This window comes from Lycium barbarum, chromosome 6 (genome assembly GCF_019175385.1).
Source record: "Lycium barbarum isolate Lr01 chromosome 6, ASM1917538v2, whole genome shotgun sequence".
Lineage (NCBI taxonomy): Eukaryota > Viridiplantae > Streptophyta > Magnoliopsida > Solanales > Solanaceae > Lycium > Lycium barbarum.
The window spans coordinates 69,582,263-69,608,793 of NC_083342.1; positions in this window are offsets into that span (position 1 = coordinate 69,582,263).

The following is a 26,531-nucleotide window of genomic DNA, read 5'->3' on the forward strand; positions in this document are numbered from 1 at the left end:
AGCCATACTTGATCGACAAATCAGAAGGTTGCAAACAAAGGATGTGGTGTCGGTTAAAGTGCTGTGGTGGAACAATAATAGGGAGGAGATGACTTGGGAGGCTGAAGACGAGATGGAAAAGAAATATCCTCACTTGTTTTCCACGCCTACAGGTAATCTAAACCTCCTTGCTTGATTGTGTAAATTGTCTGCTCAATCTATATGTTAGCGATAAGGAAAACCCTTCCCAAGACTCTAATAGAACCCGACGGGATAAAATCGACATTCGAGGACGAATGTTCTAAAGGGGGGGGAGGATGTTATACCCCATATTTTCATACATTGGGACGTTTTAAACTAAACGCGACAAGTTAAAGACAAGACTATTTTAAGATACGAAGTAGAGACTTTAACTTCCGGTTTCGTTTCAAGTCACAAGTTACCTACAAATTTTGTTTGGTATAGAAGCATTAATGGAAAATTGGGATTAAATTAACCATGGTTAGACTATTAAGTGGGATTGAAAAACTAAATCAGTCCATTAAAAATAGCCATTGTTGGCCATGTAGTTTAGTGGGATGGTCAAAGAATATTGACCTAAAACTTAAGTGGGACACATGTCCAAATCTTGTAATGCATATATATAGCACAAATGCTGATTCACAATCGACTAACTCGCTCATTTCAACATTTCAAAGTTAAGAACACATAGTGATAGAGAGGGAAGCTCTCGGCTACAAGCTGGCCGAGAGTGAGGTTTTCCAAATTGCTCCAAAAAAATCAGTTTCTTGGACAATTTAACTCCCCTAAAGGTGTATTAACGTGTAGCATTCATTGGAATAGCAAGAACAAGTGTTAAAATTTAAGAAGTGAAAGTGAAGGGCTAGCCGATTGAAGTGTTTAGTTACAAGGTAAGAATGATCATTTTTCTTTTGTTGTATGATGATTTGAAGGTATAATTCGTGCATGTTGTTGTTGTTTTGTTGTTGTGATTGAAGTTGAGGTGAGCCGTGAGCTTGGGTGAAGCCATGTTGGTCTCATTTTGCATGTATTGTTGATGGGTTGAACGTGTGTCAACATATGTAAATGAACAAAGATTGTAGAAGTATGTTTATGATGTTGCATGTTGGTATTGGACTGTTTTTCTTGAAGTTGAAGTGTGTTGTAGACTTAAATGGAATCATGCTTAATCTTCTTGTACATGTATTGGGAAGGAATTGAATGTGTTGTAGTGTGGATAAATGGATGAAAATCATGAAGTTGTTGTGGTTATGTTGAAGCCGTGTAGGGGGCTGTTTTAGAGGAATTTATGGACTGCTTTGTGTCATGTTTTGATTGTTGTTATGGACATTGTGGTGTATTGTATGCATTATGAATATGTGAATTGAGGTGTTAAAGAAATGAATCATGTTGAAGGGGGAAAACAGTCCAAATCGTGGACTGTTTTAATGTTAGGAGTGAATTAGTGTATGTTGAATGTTGGTTATTGTTATGAATGTATAGGGAAAGTGAAGTTTAATGATTCAAGTTGAAATTGAAATGGTTTGTGGGCTGTTGTAAGAGTTAATATGATGCTAAAACAGTTCCAATAATCGTATAAGTAATGTTGTAAACGTGTTGTTGTCGTTGTAGTTGAAGTTGGAAAATTGCGAAGCGAAAATGGTAATGTTGTGTGTGTTGTTTGGCCGTGGATAAGGGCCTCTTTTAAATGATGTACAGACTGTCCAAAGATCCCTTAAGTCATGTTTAAACAAGTTCGGATTGATATATGAAAGAATGACTAACAATATTAGCTTGTAGTACTAGTTGGTTTAAATGCGAACGAAACGTCGTCTAAATGTTGGAAAGGGATTGTTAACGTTAAAATACATATTGAATTCCCTCGTAGACTAATTGTAGCTCTTGATATCTTGATATAGGATAAGTACTATTGGGCAGCAAGTACAAGTTATAATACGACTAAACGCTAAAGGTATGTAAAGCCTATTCCTTCTTTCTTTTGGCATGTCCTAGACGTAAGTAAGAAATGATATGAACCTTGGGGTAAATTCTACTCTCTAGTTCCAAGCATGACTTATGATTCTATTCATTCCGTCATGTTATGGTCACGAGCCTACTATATGATTGACTAATTAATGATGTATAGAAGTTCCTACTTTTAAAGAATTGCATAATTAAAGGCATACTTGACTATCAAAAGTTACACCATGTCAAATTGATACATGTACATGAAATCTGAAACGTTCCTTGCTATAACTTGTAATGAGATTTAAAAAGAACTGAATATGATTATTATCCTGACACTTTAGAGCTGGTTAGTTACTTATCTATTGAGTCTCAAAAGATGAATTGCATATATGTGGTTGCTTATTATTCTGCTCGTGCTTACCGCTATATCCTTCACTGAGTCCCGGGCCAGGACACGTTTTCGTGTGCATATTTACTATATTACTCACCGAGCCCCTCACTAGAGGGCCGGGACACGTTATATATATATGATGATATGATGATATGATGATGATATGATGATATGATGACATGATGATATGGAGATGGCGGCCAGGAGGGCATATATTTCTTATTACCGAGTCCCTCACTAGAGGGCCGGGACACGTATATGTTTACGTTATGATGCTATGATTATAATTACCGAGTCCCTCACTAAAGGGCCGGGACACGTTATATATGTTATATACAGAATGATTATTCAGCCTTGGTTACAAAACTCTATATTGATATTGATATGAGAACGATATAGATGAAATATGTTCAAAGGCAAGTTTTATGAAATTTCTGTTTGTTGCATTGGGTCCTACGCACCTTGTCTCAGTATGAGTCTATCAATATATTTCATGCTTTACATGCTCAGTACATATTCCGTACTGACCCCCTTTTCTTCGGGGGGCTGCATTCATGCCCGCAGGTACAAACGCTCGTTTCGGAGATCCGCCAGCCTAGGATATCTATTCAGCTACTTTGAAGTGCTCCTTTGTTCCGGAGCCTAGCTTGTGGTATAACTCCCTTTTGTTGTATATGTATGTGTTTATTTGGGGTACGGCGGGGCCCTGTCCCGTCATATGATATTGTCAGTACTCTTAGAGGTCCGTGGACACATGTGTGGGTCTGTATATAGTTGTTGTTGCGTTGTATGAATATGACTTATGTTTGGGGCGTAACCATTCGTAATGGCAGCCTTGTCGGCTTGCATATATATGTATGTTTGGGATGTTGCGTGTAGTGGCAGACTTATGTTGTTGTTGAAGATCGTAACTCCTCAGGAGACAGGTGCCTACGACATACAGAATTGTGACAGCTTTAGAATAACGTCCTATCTTTATTATACAAATAAGTTCATAATATGCTGGTTATAAAAGATTATGGTTAACAGGTGATATGACTGTCCTATTCGGACACTAGTCACGGCCTACGGGGTTGGGTCGTGACATCGGTGAACAGAACGTGGTCGCCACCCCGACACTGGCACCACAACACATCATACTCCAAGTAGGGAATAACTCTGTAACATATCATATCGTATCAGATGGCCATATCGTATCATATCATGTCATGTCAGAATATGTGTACATGGCACAACATACTCCACAACCCATGTACATGTATACCTGCCCCCTCACATCGAGGCACGGCGAACAATGCAGTGGAATACGCTTGATAACATTTCCTTTAATATCGCTCGAAAATAAGACAATAATACAATAGGAAATGAATCAGGAATAGTGGGCCCACCTCGGGTCAACTGAGGCGGCGTACACAAATTACGTATATCGAGCTTTATGGAGTAACTTATGAAAGTTTTAATGTAGTCCGTTTCCATTTGGGCAAATCGTAGGTGTTTAGGCAATTATCTCACCAAGGCATGAAATAATTAATTCAATACTATTGAATGAAAACGGGTCAAATTCAAACTTGGATTTCTAGGAATAGAGTCGTATCCGAACCTATTATGTCTAAGACATGCCAAGAGAAGGAAAGGTAAAGCTTTACATACCTTAATTGCTCCTTACGCTTCTCCAAACTCAAATCCTGTTTCCTCCAAAATCTACAATTGGTCATAATTACCAAATATCAATTACAAGCCTTTAGGAATTCAATCTTAACTCATACTTGTCTACATAAATTTGGGCAGCATCTCCCCTATGCATACAACATCCCCGAGAATTTAACTCGGCCAAAATGTCAACAATAGCACCCACAACAACACCAACAGCATCAACAATCGACGTAAAAACGCATTCTGACATGAATAGTCTTCTTTCCTACATAGTGCGACAACTTCCAATCTAACTTCGCACTTCCAAACCAATACCAATGTTTTCATATTCATTTACTAATCAAGATCATTCCAATACAATTCGGAAGCATTTGATATCATTCTACAAAATATTTACAAAATATACAAAAATTCCACCAAAACCATAATTCATCCGAAACCGCTAATCTTCGACATAAATATTCATAACACATTTTCATCTTCCTATTTCATTAACAATAATCATAATTCGCACCTTAACAATTTCATTTTCATAATTACATAAATCTACCATAAAATCACAAAACTTCCCATAACAACCTAACAACCAATCTTTCATGCTAATATGGACTAGCATCCTTCCAAATTCACCAATCAACATAACAATTCACATTTAGAACTCCACTTCCATAATTACATAAAAACTACATTAAAATCACATAATTTCCTATAATCATTTTCAACAATTTTTCATGCCAACTTGAACCATTTTTCTTCCATTTCCATCACAAGGCTTCAACAACACAATTAACATAACAAATAAAATTTTAACCATCCCTATCCATCAACACCATTTTCGGCCATACACACACATACCTATAACACATAATTTTCATACTCTACCTTCCTTTCCACATTCTACAACACATATATATATTTCTTCCAAGACAAAAGAAGTAAAATCTTTCCTTTTTCTTCTTAGCTTCTTCACTTGTCCAAATTGTTAAACCGACGAAACAAGCGGCCTATCTTCCGAAACAACTATACCACGTTGTAGAGGACCCTTGAATTAGTGGAAGTACTAAAAGAAAATAATTTTTGGAACACGATTTTCAATAGTAAAATTTCCGGGGGGGGGGGGGGGGGGGGGGGCGAATACCCTTCTCTTTGGGTGTTCTTCCTCTTTTTTTTTCTCCTTTCTCAATTTGTCTTGAAAGTTCTAAGTATTGTATGATAATTAAATGGCCCTTTTATTAATTCATCACATGGATGAATTAACTTGGGCTTGGGCCATGGCCGGCCACCCCTTATGGTTTGGGCCTTGTTTTTCTTCTTTTTTTTTTTGCTCTTTCTAGCCCAATTAGCTGTGGGCCCTATTTTGTAATTCCCGAAACTAATTTCCGAGATTTCCAATTTTGCCCCTAGCCTTCCTCAATATTTCCACATTAATATTTCATGAACAACACACATATATTAATTAAATTCAACATATGACCTTATTTCTTACAAGTCAAAATCATTTCAAATTTTCCGAATATGCAAAAATACAGGGTATAACATCCTCCCCCCTTTAGAACATTCGTCCTCGAATGTTAAATTAATCTTATAGGGTCTTGTAAGCATTTGGGGAAGGTTCTTTATATGGAAAATACATATAACTTATTCATTAATCAGTATAACCAGTCACGAAATTTAAATTACCTGTAGGCATAGGAAACAGGTGAGGGTACTTCTTCTTCATTTCCTCTTTAGCTTCCCAGGTCATCTCTTCCTTGTTATTGTTTCGCCACAATACCTTAACGGAAGCTACATCTTGCGCAATCTCCTCACCTGACGATCCAGGATGGCTATAGGTTGCTCTTCGTAAGACAGTTCCTCCGTCACCTGAATATCATCTACTGGAAATATTCTGGAAGGATCACCAACACATTTGCGGAGCATGGATACATGAAATACCGGATGTACTGCTTCCAGATTAGATGGTAGATCTAGCTCGTAGGCGACATTCCCAATCTTTTGAACAATCTGATAAGGCCCAATAAATCGTGGATTGAGCTTTCCCTTTTTGCTGAATCGCATTACGCCCTTCATAGGTGACACCTTCAGAAATACCCAATCACCAACCTGGAACTCCAAAGGTCGACGTCGTTTATCAGCATATGACTTCTGTCGACTCTAGGCTGCTAATAACCGCTCTCGAATGAGTTTCACCTTATCAACCGCCTGCTGGACCATATCTGGGCTGATTAATTCAGTTTCGCCAACATCGAACCAGTCGATCGGTGACCTGCATTTTCTTCCATACAAAGCCTCATACGGTGCCATCTGGATGCTGGAATGGTAGCTGTTGTTATAAGCAAACTCAATCAGCGGCAGATGATCATCTCAGCTACCTCTGAAATCAATAACACAGGCCCGCAACATATCTTCTAGCGTCTGTATAGTGCGCTCGGCCTGCCCGTCGCTCTGAGGATGGAATGTTATGCTCAGACTCACCTGAGTCCCCAATTCTTCCTGAAATGATCTCCAAAAATTCGCTGTAAACTGGGCACCTCTGTAAGTGATAATCGATATAGGAACTCCGTGAAGTCTTACTATTTCTTTAATATATAGCCTGGCATAATCCTCAGCTGAATAAGTAGTTTTGACTGGAAGGAAATGAGCTGATTTTGTCAGCTTATCAACAATAACCCATATGGAGTCATACTTTCGTGGAGTGCGAGGCAAACCTGTAATGAAGTCCATATTAATTATCTCCCACTTCCATTTCAGAATTTCCATTTCTTGTAACAGTCCACCCGGGTTTTGATGTTCAATCTTAACTTGCTGACAATTCGGGCACTGGGCAACGAACTCTGCGATGTCCCGTTTCATGCCATCCCACCAGTACAGGCATCTGACGTCATGATACATCTTCGTCGATCCCGGATGAACAGAATAACGGGCATAGTGTGCTTCGCTCATAACCTGCTGTCGTAGCCCTGCAACATCAGGTACACACAATCATCCTCGATATAGCAATATTTCGTCTGGTGTAAACTCGAACGGGGTCTTCTCCTTTTCACGGGTTGTGTCTCTGTACTGTGCTAAAACAGGATCTTCATATTGGTGCCGCTTTATGTCTTCCCTAATAGATTATTCAGAAACCCCTCGGACAGAAATTCCCGTACCTCCAGAATCGGCCAGACGAACTCCAAGATTAGCCAGTTAGTGAATATCACGTACTATCTCTTTCCTCTCCGATTGCAAATCTGCCAAGCTACCCATAGACTTGCGGCTGAGTCCATCTGCTACAACATTAGCTTTGCCCGGATGATACAGAATATCAACATCATAGTTTTTTAGCAGCTCCAGCTACCTCCTCTACCGCAAATTCAGCTCCTTCTTCTTAAAGATATACTGGAGGCTCTTGTGATCTGTATAAATATCAACATGGACGCCATATAGATAGTGTCTCCATATCTTCAAAGCATGGATTACCGCTGCTAGCTCCAGATCATGGGTAGGATAATTTCTTTCATGCTTTTTGAGCTGCCGGGAAGCGTAGGCTATAACTCTGCCATGCTGTATTAATACACAACCTAACCCAACGCCGGAAGCATCACAATAAATAACATACCCATCTGGTCCCTCTGGAAGAGTCAGAACTGGAGTTGTAGTCAACTTCTCTTTCAGCAACTGGAAGCTTCGCTCGCAAGTATCAGTCCACTGGAACTTGGATCCCTTCTGAGTTAGCCTCGTTAAAGGCGCTGAAATCGAAGCAAACTTTTCGATAAATCTTCTGTAATAGCCCGCTAATCCCAGAAAACTACGTACCTCAGTGGGCATCGTAGGTCTAGACCAATTCTTTACGGCCTCAATCTTCTGTGTGTCCACCCGGATGCCATCAGCTGCAATAATATGTCCCAAGAATGCCACTGAAACCAGCCAAAATTCACACTTGGAGAATTTTGCATATAGCTTTTGATGCCGAAGTACCCCAAGTACCGCTCTCAGATGATCTGTGTGTTCCTTCTCTGACCGTGAGTAAACCAGAATATCATCAATAAATACAATCACGAACATATCCAGGAATGGTCTGAATACCCGATTCATCAGATCCATGAATACCGCTGGAGCATTAGTCAGCCCAAAAGACATCACTCTGAATTCATAATGCCCATATCGGGTGCGGAATGCTGTCTTTGGAATATCAGCCTCTCGTACCCGCACCTGGTGGTAGCCTGACCGCAGATCTATCTAGTGCCCTGCAACTGATCAAACAAATCATCAATTCTGGGGAGGGGGTATTTATTCTTTATGGTTACCTTATTTAGCTGCCGATAATCAATGCACATACGCAGCGACCCGTCTTTCTTTCTTACAAATAATACCGGGGCTCCCCAAGGCGAGGTGCTGGGTCTGATGAAGCCTTTTTCTAATAAATCCTTCAGCTACTCTTTCAATTCTTTTAATTCTGCAGGTGCCATTCTGTACGGGGGAATAGATATATGATGAGTATCTAGCAGCACATCAATAGTGAACTCTATCTCTCGCTCCGGAGGAAGACCTGGAAGCTCATCCGGGAATACATCTGGAAATTCATTAACCACTGGGACTGACTGAAGAGTCGGTGCTTCTGCTTTCAAGTCTTGTACCCGAACCAGATGATAAATATACCCTTTTCTGATCATCTTCCTCGCCTTAAGGTATGAAATAAACTTACCTTTCGGCGATGTTGTATTACCTGCCCACTCTATAACTGGTTCCCCGGGAAATTGGAAGCGAACCACCTTTTTCTGGCAATCAACATTAGCATAACAGGAAGCTAGCCAATCCATGCCCATAATAACATCAAATTCAATCATATCTAACACCACCAGATCTACCTTAGTATCTCGGCCACATATAATTACAGAACAATCTTTATATACCTGTCTCGCTATAATAAAGTCCCCAATCAATGTAGCTACTTCAAATGGCTCTATAGGTTCGGGCGTAATACCAATTTTATTAGCGACGAGAGGAGAAATATATGACAAAGTAGAACCTGGATCAATCAATGCATATACAGATCGAGAGAAGACCAATAATGTACCTGTAACAACATTTGGCGACGCCTCCTGATCCTGCCGGTTAGCCAAAGAATATATGCGGTTCGAAGGACCGCTAGTACTGGAAACTCCACCACGGCCTCTGCTGCGACCTGCTGGTGCTGGTGTACCCTGCCCCGTAGGGCGTATAGCCACTGAAGAAGATGATGACCCAGCGGCTGATCCGGTAGGCTGCACTGCACCTCCCAAATTACCCTTATACGGGCACTCTCTCACGGTATGGCCCTGTCGGCCACAAGAAAAACAAGCACCTGTAGCACGTAGCACTCTCCAGGGTGGTACCTCCCACAATAAGAACACTGAGGCCTGGGTGGCCTCTTCTGACCAGAACTCCTGTCTACCTGCGAACCTGAAGCCCTGGAGCTCTGGCCTGCTCCTGAATACCCTAGGCTATCAAATCTCCTGCCTGAGAACTGTGGAGGTGTGCTCTGTGCCGGCTGGGAAGAATGTCTTCTAGATTGCTGCTACTGCTGAGGCTGCCTACTCCGAGACTCCCCAGAATACCCAGCTGATCTGGCCCTCTTGGGCTGCCTCCGGTCTTGACCACTGTCGGGCTGATTCCCCTTATGCCGGTCCTCCATACCCTGGGCGTGCGCCTGTATACGGGCAATATCCATCCCGGGTTGAGCGGCCATCACCAGAAAACTATCGACCAAATAACGGTCCAGCCCCATAATATACCGGTGCATCCTGTCAGTCATAGTAGCTACCATAGCAGGTGCATATCTGGCCAATGAGTCAAACTCTAGACTGTAATCTCGGACGCTGCGGCCTCTCTGTCTCAGCAGTAAAATCTGTCGGCCCTAGCCCGCCCTAGCTCCGGAGGTAGAAAGTGGCCAAGAAAAGCCTCAGTAAACTCGTCCCATACCGCTGGGGGAGCGCCGTCGCCTCTAGATAACTCCCAGGACTCATACCAATTAGCTGCTACATCGTGCAACCGATATGAAGCCAACTCAACTGACTCGGTCGCAGAAGCCTTAATCAACCGTAACGTACGCTGCATCTGCCCGATAAACTCTTGGGGGTCTTCTTCGGGCTTTGCCCCGAAGAACACTGGAGGATTACAAGTCAGGAACTCACGGGCCCTCGAACTATCATGTCTATCTGCACGATCACCCCCAAGTCCGTGCCTATGAACCTGCCCTGCTATCAACCTGGTCAACAACTGGACCGCATCCCTCATGGCCCTATCCTCCGCCCCTGGCTGTGGAGCCGGAGGCTGGGGCACTGGAACTCCGGGAGCTGGCGGTGGATCCACCCCCTGATCTACAGCTGCTGCTGCTCCAATCCCCTCTGGTGGTGGCGGTGTAGAGGAGCCCTCTGACTGGGGCATAATCTCGTCACGGGCCCTGGTAATCCTCTGGGCCTGACTAGTCTCCCCTACCGGTACTGACTTGCCCTGCTGGGCAGCTGTCGTCTTTTTCGGAGGCATGGCTGCAAACTTAACAATTTGTTAGGGAGAAGTCATCCTGATAATACAGCTCTATCGCACGATCTAAGATAAGAAAGAAGGGTAGCATCCTAAATGTCCTGTAGTCTCTTGTTTATAGATGTGGTGCACAAAACACCGATAAACAGGACTCTACTAGACACGGTCTGTAGACACTCCGAGGACGAACCGCTCTGATACCACTTTTTGTCACGACCCAACCCCGTAGGCCGCGACTAGTGTCCGTGCTGGACACCCGTACGTACCCAGTAACCCAAGACAGCATATAAACAGAATATATAGATATAGAAGGAAAATAGCATTACTACATTTTGGGGAAGCCGATAAGGCTATCGCAAAACATATCAACCCAAAACATATACACAACCCACATGTATGTCTACAGACCTCTACGAATAATGACAGAATCATAAGATGGGACAGGGCCCCGTCATACCCCTGAATAACACATATATGTACAATAGAAAAAGTCTTATACCAAAATGTAGGCTCCGGACAAGAGAGCACTCCAAGACAGCAGAGTAAAGTCCTAAGCGGGCGGATCAGCAAATCGGTCGTCGGTACCTGCGCGGCATGAAACGCAGCCCCCGAAGAAAGGGGGTCAGTACGGAATATGTACTGAATATGTAAAGCCTGGAGTACGGTAATAAAATCATAATCGGAACATAACGCACATCAAATGAGTGTAATATCCAGAATATCAAATGCATATTTACAAAACATAAATAGTGTATGCAAAAACATATGCCATGTTCGGCCCCCGTCAAGGGACTGGGTGAACAGAACGTGGTCGCCACCCCGACACTGGCGCCACAACAAATCATACTCCAGAGTAGGGAATAACTCCGTAACATATCATATCGTATCAGATGGCCATATCGTATCATATCATATCATGTCAGAATATGTGTACATGGCACAGCATACTCCACAACCCATGTACATGTATACCTGCCCCCTCACATTGAGGCACGGCGAACAATGCAGTGGAATACGCTTGATAACATATCCTGGCCTGGGCTCAGTGAAGGAAACATTGAGGCATCCACGAGTGGAGTAGTGAGAAACTAAATGCAATATAAAACATAATACATTTACAAAGACTCGAGGGGATATCTCGAATAACAAATCTTAATAATGAAATCGCACGACAATCATAGTGCGTGTATTTCGAATACCACAATAGGTTACGTAAAATTTTTTTTTTTTTCTGGAATCGTTTCCATGTTCTAAAATAGTTTATAAGACTCAATGGAATGTTTAAAACAATTGTCATTTAGTAGTTAGAAGAGTAGTTAACACGTTTCCTTTAATATCGCTCGAAAATAAGACAATAATACAATAGGAAATGAATCGGGAATAATGGGCCCACCTCGGGTCAACTGAGGCGGTGTACACAAATTACGTATATCGAGCTTTATGGAGTAACTTATGAAAGTTTTAATGTAGTTCGTTTCCATTTGGGAAAATTGTAGGTGTTTAGGCAATTATCTCACCAAGGCATGAAATAATTAATTCAATACTATTGAATGAAAACGGGTCAAATTCAAACTTGGATTTCTAGGAATAGAGTCGTCCCCGAGGCTCATATCCGAACCTATTATGTCACACCCTAACCTTATAAGGGTGTGATGGGCACTCGACCCCACATACAGAGCCGAGCGAACCCGCAGACCCTGATTACACACCTAATGTTTTTTTTTTGAATTCTGAAAGTCAATTACAAATAAAATACATGTTGAGCTTTCAAAATTTTCTGCTTACTATTTCCAGAATTTAACAAATCTGTAATTATATGAAATTTACTACATAACACAAAATGACATATCGGGTGATGGAGCCGCTTACAGACTGACTATCATTACCCACGACGCTGTCTGCAAAGTCTCTAATACTGATCAGACATCACAGCATACATACTCTGATTCGGCAGCACTCCTGGAGGAAATGGAGCCCGCCAATCCACTGGATCATCTTCAGCTAATCTCGTCTATCCACTTGTGGGTACCTGCGCGGCATGAAACGCAGCCCCCGAAGAAGAGGGGGTCAGTACGGAATATGTACTGAGTATGTAAGGCATGAGTACAGAAAACGAAACCATGACTGAGACAGATAGAACAACATACAAATAGCCTATCCAGAATACCAAACACATATTATTATTTTTTTTTTTATTATTATTATTTTTTTCTTTTCCAGACACGAATCATACTTACTCATCTCGTATGCCAGACGGATTACAGAACGTACAAATTACTCAAATGATGTCATATAGCAAACGGGATACAGAATATACGGAAGGTCAGAATGCTTACTCTCCAACACAAGTCATGCATATCGGAATCGGATATCATATCACATACGCGGTAACCCCGGGGACATATACCACGCCGGGACGAATACCATATCATACATACGGTAACCTCGGGGACAAATATCACGCCGAGGGACCGGTTACATCCTATCATATACATGATAACCTTGGGGACAGATAACACGCCGAGGAACCGGTGAACAATGCCAAGGGATGCGCACGATAACGTAGGAACGTGGTCGCCACTCCTACCCTTGGCGCCACAACACATCATATTTCAAAAAATTTGCTCCGATCTCCGTCACACATCATAACATAACAACGGTACCCGGGGGCGGACAGATAACACGGCACCCCAAGGCCGGACACATCATACTTCATAATATATCCTCGGTAACCGGGGACGGACATATAACACAGTATCTCGGAACCGGACACATCATACATCGGAATTCATATATGGAACCCGACCCTTAACAGAGGACTCGGCGAACCATCCGCACGATATATATATATCGGCCCGGGATCCGGTGAAAGGGATCATAGCACATGCACGAACAGAGTAGTGAGCAACTAAATGCACATAAATCAAGACTCGATAGAATGATCGAACGTGCCATCAGAATAATCATAGCAGGTTACCCATATCAGAATGCTTATATTAAAATACTTATGTCGGGGTACTCATATCAGAATACTTATGTGAGAATGCTTAGGTCGGAATACTTATATCAAAATACTTATATCAGAGTAGTTATAACAGAATATGTATGTCAGGATTCTCATATCCAAAATACTTATATCCAAATACTGCTATCAAAATGTTTACGTCAAATTTCTTGTATCGGAGTACTTACGTCAACATACTTTTGTCAAAATATCCATATCGAAAATACTTGTATCCAATGCCTATATAGGAATACTCATATCAGAATTTCCAGATACTTATATCAGAGAGTACATACAGTTCATAACAAATCCAGAACAATAGCCCAAGTTTCTCTTAATTACTATGCGGAAATGAGTCCAATAGAGCAATACAAATGGGGTTCGGGAATTATGGGCCCACCTCGGATTAAGTCGAGGTGGCGTATATAAACTATGAACATTTAGCCTTATAGAGTCATTCATGAAGGTTTCAGGGCAATCCGGTTTCATTTGTAGAAGTTACGGACGTTCAAACTATGTTTCCATCAAAGCATAAGGTTCTTAGTTCAATTTCACTGAATGAATAGGGGTCCAAATCAAGCTCGGATTTCTAGGAATAGAGTTTCCCTCGAGGCTCGTATCATAGCCTATTACAACTAGGACATGCCAAAAGAAAGGAAGGGTAAGCCGTACATACATGTGTTGCGACCAACTAGTTACGCTTGTGCATCCAACTTGTTTGTCTACATGCAAGAAAGTTCATCCCTTCATTAGTTCCATTATCATATACTTGTTTTAACCTTTCAAACACATTCACTTATATTCTGCCGGAATTTCGGCAGCACCTCGCCTGTAAATATACCAACCCCGAGAATATGGCTCGACTCCAAATCAACAACAACAACAATAGCAACAATACCAACACCCATAACAATAGTCGTTAGGAGTCAATTGAACGTATTTTAACATTGATGACTCCTACACAATTCAACAACATAACCTCATATTCAATTCAACTACTTACATTCAAACCAACATCAACGTTTATACATTCAATTACTAATCCGAAACCGTTCAGAAAAATATTCAAAACCCTTTAAACAATTCACACAATATTTCAAACAGCCCAACCAACACTCCAACTTACCCGAATTCATCCCCCAAACCCGAGAACAACACCAAACACATCTTTTCCTTCCAAATTCACACATTATGTCACAATACATACATTTACAACTTCATTTCATAAATTCAAGAAACCATATCAAGACTACATTTCCTTCCAATTCGGCCCATACGATTATGATCTCAACTCGGATTATTAAAACTTCATTTTCCATCATGAAACTCACAACGACGACAACCAAAATACTACATCACATTAGTCCACCATGCCTACACTAAATCAGCCCATTTTCGGCCATCACCATAACACACACATTCCATGATTTTCATCCATTTTCTATACATTACAACACCACATAATTACGCTACATACACTTAATTCATTATTCCAACACATTGCACACAACACACGGCTCAACTTGAACATGCAATATTTCATGAATTTCCGTTTTTTTTCTACACACTACAACACATTACAACAACAACCAATACATCATATAATTTTAATCCATTCTTCCATACATAACACTTCATACATACGGCCTCAACTCCAACTTGTTTTCTATCATGAATTTCTTCCATTTTAGCATACTACAACACATGTAAACCCTTCATAACACATAAAACAAGATTAAAACTCACCTTTCTTCTTCAACTTCTCAACTTGCCTCGAATGCGGAAACGACGAAACGGATGACTTATCTCCCGAAATAATTATATCACGTCGTAGAGGACCCTTGAATTAGCGGGTATACCATGAGAAAATAATTTTTAGAACAAGATTTCTCATGGCCAATTTTTCCATGTTGTGGCCGAAACCTCTCCTTTTTTTTTTTTTTTTTTTTTTTTTTTGTTCTTGTTCTTGTTTTGTCTTGGATTGGAAGATAACACATATATATATATATATATATATATATATATATATATATATATATATATATATTCCAAGCATGTGAGGGGCACATGCCCCTCTCTAGAAAGCTCTCCATTTTTCTTGATTTTTTTTTCTTTTTTTTCTTGCTTTGTTTTATTTGGTCAAAGAAGACCAAATGTTTTTCTTAGTACACTTTAGCCCCCAAAGCAATGTGGGCATATACTTATGCCACTCAACCATCATGGAAATTTCATGAACTTTCGAGACTTTGCAAAATTCCCATTTTGCCCTTATCCTTTCCGCAATATTTCCATAAGCCATTTTACGAATTTCCTTTTTCGCCCTTGGTCTTCCTCAATATTTCCATACTAACAATATTTATAAATAATATTTTCAACAACTCGTATATTAAAATAATTTTTGAAACGTAGTCTTGTTCTTGACTTCTCCCCATTACCTTGAATTTTCCGGACGTACGAAATACGGGCTATAACATATTATGTCTAAGACATGCCAAGAGAAAGAAAGATAAAGCTTTACATACCTTATTCTCTCCTTACGCTTCTCCAAACTCAAATCCCGTTTCCTCCAAAATCTACAATTGGTCACAATTACCAAATATCAATTACAAGCCTTTAGGAATTCAATCTTAACTCATACTTGTCTACAGAAATTTGGGCAGCATCTCCCCTATGCATACAACATCCCTGAGAATTTAACTCGGCCAAAATGTCAACAACAGCACACACAACAACACCAACAGCATCAACAATCGACGTAAAAATGCAATCTGACATGAATAGTCTTCTTTCCTACATAGTGCGACAACTTCCAATCTAACTTCTCACTTCCAAACCAATATCAATGTTTTCATATTCATTTACTAATCATGATCATCCCAATACAATTCGGAAGCATTTCATATCATTCTACAAAATATTTACAAAATATACAAAAATTCCACCAAAACAATAATTCATCCGAAACCTCTAATCTTCGACATAAATTTTCCTAACACATTTTCATCTTCCAATTTCATTAACAATAATCATAATTCATACCTTAACAATTTCATTTTCATAATTACATAAATCTACCATAAAATCACAAAACTTCCCATAACAACCTAACAACCAATCTTTCATGCTAATATGGACTAGCATCCTTCCAAATTCACATTTAGAACTCCAATTCCATAATTACATAAAAACTACATTAAAATCACATAATTTCCTATAATCATTTTCAACAATTTTTCATGCCAACTTGAACCATTTTTCTGCCATTTCCATCACAAGGCTTCAACAACACAATTAACATAACAAATAAAATTTTAACCATCCCTATCCATCAACACCATTTTCGGCCATACACACACATACCTTTAACACATAATTTTCATACTTTACATTCCTTTCCACATTCTACAACACATATATATATTTCTTCCAAGACAAAAAAAGCAAAATCTTACCTTTTTCTTCTTAGCTTCTTCACTTGTCCAAATTGATAAACCGACGAAACTAGTGGCCTATCTTCCGAAACAACTATACCACGTTGTAGAGGACCCTTGAATTAGTGGAAGTACTAGAAGAAAATAATTTTTGGAACAAGATTTTCAATAGTAAAATTTCCAAGGGGGGGGGGGGGGGGAATACCCTTCTTTTTTTGTGTTCTTCCTCTTGTTTTTCTCCTTTCTCAATTTGTCTTGAAAGTTTTAAGTATTGTATGTGTCACAACCCAACCCCGTGGGCCGCGACTGGTATCCTAACTGGAAACCCATACGTACCTACCTGACAGAATCGGCGTACCAGACAGAATATTTCAAATAGGTGTTTACAGATTCAAGTCAGTACAGATACGGCGCGTGCGAAAATATATACATATGCATACTGAAACTTTTGCATAAGCCGATGAGGCTAACAAAGCAGAAGGAGTCACAAAATCGTACGCACCTACCTGAACAGATGTAACCCGTAACCCACATACATATCTACAGGCCTCTAACAGACATACAGAATCAGATGACGGGACAGGGCCCCGCCGTACCCAGAATTTGTCATACATACAGAATATACAGATGTCAGAAGATATATACCAAAAGTATTCGCTCCGGATCAAAGGAGCTCTTCAAAATAGCAGAATCTGAGTCCTAGACTGGCGGTGTATCTCCAGGTGCGTCTGTACCTACGGGCATGTAACGCAGCCCCCGAAGAACCGGGGGTCAGTACGAAAAATGTACCGAGTATGTAAAGCGGAAATGTATTAAACATAATCATAATCTGGACCAGAAACACGGAAATATAATAGACAACATCATAAGCCGAACAGACAGACGGAAGTATACCGGACAGAGTCATAATCCAGATGGACAGACAGAATCATGGTCCAGACTGACAGACAGAATCATAATACATACGGACAGACAGAATCACAATACATACGGACAGACAGACGTGTGCCGGACAGAATTATGCATGCAGAGTCATACATAATCATACAGAGTCATGTGCTTATATACATGCTGATAGCACTTACATATATACATACAGATCCCGGCCCTGTCATGGGGGCGCGGTAAACAGAACCCGACCCTCTTAGTACGGGACGCGGTGGACAGACAGAATCAGATAATGTGTCATCCTGGCCGCCATCCCCATACACAGATCATAATATCATACTGATATAAACAGATCCCGGCCCGCACACCGAGGGACGCGGTGAACAATGCAGAGGAATATGCACGATAACAGAACCTGGCCCGGGACGCAGTGAAGGAAGCATTGAGACATCCACGAACAGATTAATGAGAAACCACACACATACAGACTCAATCAAACTGAAGTATGCCAAGCGGCGAGTCAAATCAGAGTATTCGGATGGTATTCATAATACGCTCCTATATCCTACTTGGGAAGGCACGACAGATTATCACCAGAATCATATTTTCAGATGTCAAAACCATTTTGCGAGATTTATATAAAAACAGTCATATCATGGTCAAAATGATAGTTCAGATGTTGCCTGTGAAAAACGGACAGAAAGAAGGCAATTTAGGCCATACAAGAGGTATCAGGGCTCCATGGGCCCACCTCGGACCAACTCGAGGAGACATACGTAAATGACTGATAAAAGACCTTATGAGGTCATCCATAATCATTTAGAAGTATTCCAACTCCGTTTCAGGAAAGTTTCATACAAAAGTTCACTTTAAAGACATTTTATAAGGAAATGGTTTCAATCTTACTGAAGGAATTGAAGCGGATTTCCATCTCGAATTCCGAGGAACGGAGTCGTATTTAAGGCTCGCGGTCGAGCCTATCATGTTCAGAACATGCCTAAGAATAAAGGGGAAGGCTTTACATACCTCGATTGCGCCTTACGCTCGCTTGGCTTCGATTCCAATTTCGTCCAGAATCTAGAAATGGTCAAGTTTACCAATTGTCAAATTTAAGCTTCTCAATAATCCAAACTTATTACATCCTTGCCTACCGAAATTTCGGCAGCATTTCCCCTATATATATATCATCCCCGAGACTTAGCTCGGCTTAGTTTATCAACACAGCAACCCAGAAACAACATCAATGACAACAACAAGCATTAAAACACATAATATGGCATAACTAGCCATCTATCCGACATAACGCAATATCTTTCATTCCGACCTTACACTTCCAAACCAATCTTATTATTTTCATATTCATCACTTATCAAGACCACTACAACATGATTCGGAGGCTTATCATATCGTTTACACCAAATATACATAAGGTATACACGATATACAAGTTTCCTACCAAAACCATAATTCACCTACAACTTCCAATTTTTTTTGAAAACATGTTCATACCTTCCAACTCCATCAATGACAATCATAATTTGCCTCTTACTACTTTCATTTCCACATTTACATAAACAATAATAAAGTTAAATAATTTCCTTCAACAACTTAATAACCATTCTTCCATAACAACAAAAAACGATTATTCTTTCATTCACTTCACAATTAACACAATTAACATGCTAACAAAATTTAGTTCACCTTCCAACATCAACACACACCACACGGCCACATACTATATTCTCCAACTTCCATTAATTCATTCAACTTTCATTTCTAATACAATTCCCACATTAACAACAACTAGATTTCAACATAAATTCAAGTCACCATTAACATGGAATGCAAGCATATATATGGCCAACATGCATACAACCCCAACACACAAAATTTTTATGCTTTTCATTCATTTACACACACTACATCATACATACATCTCCCATAACATAACAAAAGCATAAAATTCTTACCTTTCCTTCAAGTTCTTCACTTGCTACAAAAATCACTTTCTTGCCAAGATACTTATACCACCTTGTAGAGGACCTTGCACTTAGTAGTATTACACCAAAATTACAATTTTTGGGTTCAAGATTGAAGGGCTAGAATTTTTTTCTTTTTCTTTCCTTTCTTTCTCTCCCTCACCCGAAACCTCCTCTTCTTTTTGTTCTTGCTTTGCTTTTTTTTTTCTTGCTTTCTCTTGAAGCTTCTACAAGATATAGATGACTTAATAGATAATTGTCACATGGAAAAAATAATTCCATGGACTTGGGTCAATGCTTGGCCGGTTGGGCCTCTCCCAATTGGGCCTCATTTTCTCTTATTTTTTTGAGTCCAATAGGCTAGATTTTTGTAATTCATGGAGCAAGTTTCCAAAATTCCAATTTTTCCCTTGGCCTCCTTTCGTAATCCCACACCATTGTATTCACGACCGACACATTCATACCAAGTAAGGTCCAAACATGGCCTTATTCATTACAAGTCAAGTTATCTCGAATTTTTCGAATATACAAAAATACCGGATGTAACATCCTCCCCCCCTTTAAAACATTCGTCCTCGAATGTTAAATTGACCTCATGGGGCGTCATACTATTTCGGGAGGGTCCTTTTTATAACCGTCCTTTGTCGACTTTTCGATACAGATTTTTTACCAATGTGGCGGAGTAATTCTTCACATTACTGACTCATATGCACTCATAACGGGTTTTCTCATATCCCATATAATCACTGGGCCATGAATTGTATTCTAGTAACAGATGAATGCTTTTCGCTCTTTCACAGACATTGTGTCCCTTTTTCCTTTCCTTCCAAGCTTTTCAGACATCATAATCCATATCCCTTCTTGATACACTCCTCGGTTCCTTCCACATCATAGTATTCCCATGTCATACCAATCAGATTCACAATTGGGATCGGGCGCATAGAAGCATATCGGACAGATTCGCAATCGGAGGCAAACGTACTAAATTATGGCAGACTGATTCGTAGTCAGAATCAGACGTATGGGAGTATGTCAGACAGATCCGTGTTCAGAGTCAGACGGACAGAAATGTATCAGACAGATTCGTGATCAAAGTCAGACGTACAGAGATGTATCAGACGGATTCGTTATCAGAGTCGGACATACAGAGATGTATCGGACAGACTCGTAATCAGAGTTAGACATACGGAGATATGTCAGACAGATTCATATCCAGAGTCAATCGGACAGAGGTATATCAGACGGAAACGTAATCGGATTCCGAAGTACAGAGGCGTAATAGACAGAGCCTTATCAGAATCAGAGGTGTAGAAGTACAACAAACAGAGTTTTGATTAGAATCAGACCACTCCTATTAAGGCTCCAATGATTCACGAAAATTTCCCTTTGTCGGCATCTCGTTATTCACCCCGACCATTGTATCACAGATTATCTCATCGGAACCTGTTCACTCATTCATAAACTTGTTCGTCAAATTGTCATACAAATCTTCTTACGCGTCGCTTGTCAACTCTTTCAAGGATTCCGTTTATTCACATTTCTTATTCTTCATCTTTCCTGCTGTCCATACTCATTTTCTTTTTCGGATATCGTCGCACTAGACTAAGTGGTAACGTAACCGGAGTTTATCTTTTATATATATTTTTGACAACATTCGTATCCTCGTCTTTGCTTCGTTTCATGTATTCAGTTTAGTAAAACCTTTCGTCTATCACAACATTAGTCGCTGGGACTCGGCTCTTGATCCACATGGGCACCAGACGAAGATCATACACATACATATACGTTTACTAATATCTTACTTGCGAACGTCTCCGACCGTTATTCAAATTCGCTCAATTTCTCGAGCGGTATTGCGCTCCTTCTTTTCGCCCATTTAGTCCGCACCGGTCTGCGCGACTCATGTAAGGGCACTAGTTACTCCACACATTCGCTCTTTCTTTCGGTTACCCCCAAATTTCCATTTATATCTATCATACTTACACTTGTGAAAAATTTTGCATTACTTCCCAGGGGGGTCACCCATCCCAGAATTGCTCTGGCCTTAGCACGCTTAACCTCGAAACTTTCATGCATTTTGGCGCGTTACGGCTAATATAATTTCGTCGATTGCCCCGCACGACCTTTGTCACGTAATTTAGGGCAGATCGGGGTCTTTATAAATTTTCGGGAAATTCTCATAGTGGGTCCCACCCCGGGCTAGACCATACAATTTCCATATCGCCCATCCGAATTCTCAATGTTTATCAGGTTAACAATTACCTTGCTCTTATTAATACCTAGAAGAAGAAAATCACATAATATGATAAAGTATAGACCCATTCATACACATATTCCTCAAGAAAAGATCACTAACATACCTGGGTGTGCGCTTGAAGACGCTCCTGGGTCCTGCCGGCCGGTCAATGCAAATACGCGGTTCGAAGGACCGCTGTAACCAGAAGCTGCACCACGACCTCTGCCACGACTCGCTGGCGTTGGTGCTGGTGCTGGTGCTCCTCGCCCCGTGGGGCGTACGGCTGCCGTAGGAGAAGATGAGCCAGCAACTGACCCAGCAGGCTGGACTGAACCTGAACCACCCTTATGCGGGCACTCTCTGACATGATGATCTGGGCTGCCACAAAAATAACAAGCGCCCGTAGCGCGATAACACTCCCCCGGGTGGGGTCTCCCACAGTAGGAACATGGGGGTATGGGTGGCCAAATTGACCGGGACCTCTGCTCACCTGTGAGCCTGGAACTCTGGAGCTCTGTCCTGAGAACTGTGGGGGTATACTGTGTGCTGGCTGGGACGAATACCTGTTACCCTGCCGCTGAGAAAACTCGCTCTGAAATTCCCCTGAATACCCGGCCGATCTGGCTCTCTTAGGCCGGCTCCTGTCGTGACCCCTATCAGGCCGACGTTCCCTACGTCGGTCCTCCATGCCCTGGGCGTGCGCCTGTACCCGGGCAATATGCATCCCTGGCTGAGAAGCCACCGCCAGGCAACTATCAATCAAATAAGGGTCCAGCCCCATCACGTACCGGTGCACCCTGTCGGCCATCTCAGCTACTATAGCGGGTTCATACCTAGCCAGTGAGTCAAACTCTAGGCTATACTCTCGAACACTTCTACCGTTCTGTCTCAAGTTCAAGAATCGATCAACCCTAGCTCTCCGCAGCTCTGGAGGTAGAAAATGATCAAGAAAGGCCTTAGTAAACTCGGCCCATACTGCTGGGGGAGCATCGTCACCCCTCGATAGCTGCCAGGACTCATACCAGTTCGCCGCTACCTCATATAACCGATATGAAGCCAACTCGACGGACTCAGTCGGCGAAGCCTTAATCAACCGTATCGTACTCTCCATCTTTCTAATGAACTCCTGGGGGTCCTCTTCGGGTTTTATCCCGGAGAATTCTGGAGGATTACATGTCAAAAACTCACGAGCCCTGGAGCTTTCATATCTGTCCGCACGACCACCCCCAAATCCATGCCTGCGAACCTGCTCTGTCATTAGTGCGGTCAATAACTGAACCGCATCTCGCATGGCCCTGTCCTCCGCCACTGGCTGTGGAGCTGGAGGCTCGGGCACTGGAACCCCGGGAGCTCGCGGTGGAGCCGCCCTCTGATCAGCAGCTGCTGCTGCTCCAATCTCCTCTGATAAGGGCGGTGTAACAGAGCCGGCTGATAGGGGCTCATCCTCAAGCGCTAACCGCGCACTGGCCCTGGTAACTCTCTGGGCCCGGCTGGTTTCTCCTACCTCCACCCCCGCTTTGCCCTTCTGGGCAGCTGTTGCCTTCTTCGGAGGCATCGCTGAAAACATAACAAATCGTCAGGAGGGGATCATCCTACTAATACAGTTCTATCGCACGATCTAAGATTCAAAGAAGGGTAACATCCTAGATGCCCTGTAGCCTCATGTTTATAGATGTGGTGCACAACACACCGATAAACAAGACTCTACTAGACACGACCTGTAGACATACCGAGGACTAACTGCTCTGATACCACTTCTGTCACGACCCAACCCCGTGGGCCGCGACTGGTATCCTAACTGGATACCCATACGTACCTACCTGACATAATCGGCGTACCAGACAGAATATTTCAAATAGGTTTTTACAGATTCAAGTAAGTACAGATACGGCGCGCGCGAAAATATATACATATGCATACTGAAAATTTTGCATAAGTTGATGAGGCTAACAAAGCAGACGGAGTCACAAAATCGTACGCACCTACCTGAACAGATGTAACCCGTAACCCATATACATATCTACAGGCCTCTAACAGACATACAAAATCAGATGACGGGACAGGACCCCGCCGTACCCAGAATTTGTCATACATACAGAATATACAGATGTCAGAAGATATATACCAAAAGTATTCGCTCCGGATCAAAGGAGCTCTTCAAAATAGCAGAATCTGAGTCCTAGACTGGCGGTGTATCTCCAGGTGCGTCTGTACGTGCGGGCATGTAACGCAGCCCCCGAAGAACCGGGGGTCTGTACGAAAAATGTACCGAGTATGTAAAGCGAAAATGTATTAAACATAATCATAATCTGGACCAGAAACACGGAAATATAATAGACAGCATCATAAGCCGAACAGACAGACGGAAGTATACCGGACAGAGTCATAATCCAGACGGACAGACAGAATCATGGTCCAGACTGACAGACAGAATCATAATACATACGGACAGACAGAATCACAATACATACGGACAGACAGACGTGTGCCGGACAGAATTATGCATGCAGAGTCATACAGAATCATACAGAATCATACAGAGTCATGTGCTTATATACATGCTGATAGCACTTACATACATACATACAGATCCCGGCCCTGTCATGGGGGCGCGGTAAACAGAACCCGGCCCTCTTAGTATGGGACGCAGTGGACAGACAGAATCAGATAATGTGCCATCCTGGCCGCCATCCCCATACACAGATCATAATATCATACTGATATAAACAGATCCCGGCCCGCACACCGAGGGACGCGGTGAACAATGCAGAGGAATATGCACGATAACAGAACCTGGCCCGGGATGCAGTGAAGGAAGCATTGAGACATCCACGAACAGATTAATGAGAAACCACACACATACAGACTCAATCAAACTGAAGTATGCCAAGCGGCGAGTCAAATAAAGAGTATTCGGATGGTATTCATAATACGCGCCTATATCCTACTTGGGAAGACACGACATATTATCACCAGAATCATATTTTAAGATGTCAAAACCATTTTGCGAGATTTATATAAAAACAGTCATATCATGGTCAAAATGATAGTTCAGATGTTGCCTGTGAAAAACGGACAGAAAGAAGGCAATTTAGGCCATACAAGAGGTATCGGGGCTCCATGGGCCCACCTCAGACCAACTCGAGGCGACATACGTAAATGACTGATAAAAGACCTTATGAGGTCATCCATAATCATTTAGAAGTATTCCGACTCCGTTTAAGGAAAGTTTCATACAAAAGTTCTCTTTAAAGACATTTTATAAGGAAATGGTTTCAATCTTACTGAAGGAATTGGAGCGGATTTCCATCTCGAATTCCGAGGAACGGAGTCGTATTTAAGGCTCGCGGTCGAGCCTATCATGTTCAGAACATGCCTAAGAATAAAGGGGAAGGCTTTACATACCTCGATTGCGCCTTACGCTCGCTTGGCTTCGATTCCAATTTCGTCCAGAATCTAGAAATGGTCAAGTTTACCAATTATCAAATTTAAGCTTCTCAATAATCCCAACTTATTACATCCTTGCCTACCGAAATTTCGGCAGCATTTCCCCTATATATATATCATCCCCGAGACTTAGCTCGGCTTAGTTTATCAACACAGCAACCCAGAAACAACATCAATGACAACAACAAGCATTAAAACACATAATATGGCATAACTAGCCATCTTTCCGACATAACACAATATCTTTCATTCCGACCTTACACTTCCAAACCAATCTTATTATTTTCATATTCATCACTTATCAAGACCACTACAACATGATTCGGAGGCATATCATATCGTTTTCATCAAATATACATAAGGTATACACGATATACAAGTTTCCTACCAAAACCATAATTCACCTACAACTTCCAATTTTTTTTGCAAACATGTTCATGACACGTTCATACCTTCCAACTTCATCAATGACAATCATAATTTGCCTCTTACTACTTTCATTTCCACATTTACATAAACCATAATAAAGTTAAATAATTTCCTTCAACAACTTAATAACCATTCTTCCATAACAACAAAAACGATTATTCTTTCATTCACTTCACAATTAACAAAATTAACATGCTAACAAAATTTAGTTCACCTTCCAACATCAACACACACCACACGGCCACATACTATATTCTCCAACTTCCATTAATTCATTCAACTTTAATTTCTAACACAATTCCCACATTAACAACAACTAGATTTCAACATAAATTCAAGTCACCATTAACATGGAATGCAAGCATATATACGGCCAACATGCATACAACCCCAACACACAAAATGTTTATGCTTTTCATTCATTTACACACACTACATCATACATACATCTCCCATAACATAACAAAAGCATAAAATTCTTACCTTTCCTTCAAGTTCTTCACTTGCTACAAAACTCACTTTCTTGCCAAGATACTTATACCACCTTGTAGAGGACCTTGCACTTAGTAGTATTACACCAAAATTAAAAATTTTGGGTTCAAGATTGAAGAGCTAGAATTTTTTT